Below are 2,847 nucleotides of genomic sequence, written 5' to 3' on the forward strand. Positions count from 1 at the left end.
CAGTGCACCCAAACAAACGTCTTGGAACCACAACGATCATGATCGGCCAAGAAGTGCTCTGGCGCTCAGGACTGCCTTTGAAAAAGAGCACCTGTGTGTTAAAAGACCCTCTCAAAACATGCCAACAAAAACAAGTCTCAAAAACTCTTGACAACATCAACAAGCAGTTGGTCCTCTCGCTGTGGTCGAGGTAAGCCGTTTGTGTTCCCAGACAGACAGCGCTGCTCTCATCTAGACGACTGATGTTCCCTCATTTGCGATTCGTCACCTGGCTTGTTTACCGTCGTCGACTCGTCTTCCGCTCATTCAGGACTCACCTTTGTCCTAATGGGCTCATTAGTGGCGGCCAAGTGCCAGGAAAGCACAAAACGCAAGTTAAAGTAATGAGACGCATGGCGTTTATGAACTGAGCGACACGGCACATGGCGCCACGTTTTAAATGAGGCTTGGCCTTCTGCACGTTGGGTGAGCCCAAAAAGAGTAGCCAACAATATGTTTTCACTTTTATGGCGATACATTTTCATAACAGTACATTACTAAAATTTATATTTTAACGAGAATTTGCCTATTTGAAAGTTGCAGACAGTAAAGGAATGTATCTGCGCACAGGAAAAGGGGTTTGGGAATAGCCTATCAACTGTAGCATGCAGGGCTTTGGCTTCCTGTATCTGACAGCTGCAGCCTTAGGTCTTTTTTAAAGGCGTTTATTGACATCTCTTCCTCCACCTCCTTTTAAGACAATACCAGCCTGTGAAAGACCATGTGAAGGATTTAGACATGAAAGTGATAGCTCCTGGGAGAGAATGCTTTTGACTTATGTGGCTTATGGCGTTCTTATTAAGTTGGCTTGGATAGACGTGGCAAAATAATTAGTTAGTCCGGATTGAAGTGCAGTCAGGGGACGAGAAACACTGTAGATATTTCTCACCTGCGGAATAGAAAAGTATATGCGTATGTGTGTCTTTTCACTCTTGAGTGTGCATGTGTACGTCAAAGGAGTAGTTCACCCCCCAAAAATAAATGTATTTTCCATAAATGACACAGTACACTACACACACCCCATGTATGAAGCCTTGAATTCACAGAGATTATTTTTTTAGTTTCTTTCTAAAGCCATATTCGCACGGGATTGAGCCAATCATTTGGTGACGGGCGGAGTCTTTGAGACCTTATTGACCGACGACCCGGTCATCAAATGATTGGCTCAGGAATGCTCAAAAACGTCCTGTATTCAAGGCTCCGTGCGGCGTAGAATTGATAGAAAATAAGTCATTTTCAGGGTGGACTATATACTCCTCTGAACATGTTTTTTTTGCTATCCGCTATATCTCTTGCAAGACGTGTCATACCTGATAACATTTCATTGTCATTCAGGTACTTAAACCGTGTGTGTGCGCTCCAGCGAGAGAAATGACGAGCTGCCCTCATTGGTGGAAGCAGAACAGGAGAGGGTGCTGGATGGATTGGGATTGGGGCTAATTTAGGGAGGGGGGCTCTGAGAGAGAGAGAGAGAGAGAGAGAGAGAGAGTGGGGGTGGATAGGAGGAGAAGAGAAAGAGGGAGGTAAAACTGAAAGCAGATGGCAGTGCTGGCACCTGTCTTGCACTAAAATCTGTTTGGAGCCGTTTTCCACATGTATTATAAAGGGGGGAAAAAAGCCAATTCGGCATATAATGCCAAAAAACGGCCCCTCAGGTTTTAACCCTTTGTGACCAAAACGGTCCCCTAGCTTCTTAGTCATAATAGGATGCCCCGCTTCTGCACAGGAGAAGATATACAAAGACCCCTGTCATATATATCGCGTCGCTCTTGTTCACCCGGGCCTTGTACGCAAACAGAGAGGGCATTCATGTTATGAGGAACGGGAGTGAGTCTCATCTGAAGCGTTAATCTGTGGGCCACATGCTGCTGCACAACGCTAGGGCAGCGAGCAGCAAGACCAGTGCAAGAAACACGATAACGGCAGAAAGCGCACACAAACACAGACACACACACATGCATGCAGCAGCCAGGCTTATACCCGGCCTAATCATGGCATGTAAGTAATTGCCAAGTTGGGTATAGTCTGTTCCAGGTGGTTGCATTATTATAGTTCTGATCAATGTGGGCCCCGGGTTACTGTTCTTGGCATACACGTAGTATGTTGGACTTGTCAGGGAATTACATCAAATTGAAAGTGTGTCCAAGCAAGTTGTTATGAACAACATATTTTGTTATTTCCCATATTTTAATTATTTCCCCTGTTATTGACAACGTAACAGACACTCGATTACATAACAACATTTTGTCAGTCCATCGCCCAATAAAATGTATGAAATATAAATGTGCACCCGTTGCACCTCACCCGAGTTGACTGAGGGATTCCTCGTCATCTCATTTCGTAGTTCTCCAGACCGACCAGCAGAGTGCGGCAGAGTACCCTGATTTTTAGACTGTATAGATTTGCATTCTAGGTTTATCTAACTAACACAAGAACATACACACAGTACATACGGTTAGTATGTACCTCACTTCTAGATGCAACTTTAGCACCAACTCTGGTCATGCAGAAAGTCGATGAGCAGACACCTGTCAAAGGCTATTGTCAACTCGCTTGTTTCAGCCTTAACCAAACCCTTATTAACTGAAATACCCCCCCCCCCACACACACACACACACACACACACACACACACACACACACACACACACAAACACACACACTGACACACATCTTTTTCTATTTATTTATTTATTTTTGAAGTCAAAGCCACAAATTGTTTCCAGGTTTTCACACATAGTAACTTAGTGTTTGGGGCTATTTGGAACCGAAACAATTACAAACAAACCTGCATTATATACCCCTTCTC

This window comes from Protomyctophum bolini (genome assembly GCF_963924005.1).
Source record: "Protomyctophum bolini genome assembly, chromosome: 11".
Classification (NCBI taxonomy): domain Eukaryota; kingdom Metazoa; phylum Chordata; class Actinopteri; order Myctophiformes; family Myctophidae; genus Protomyctophum; species Protomyctophum bolini.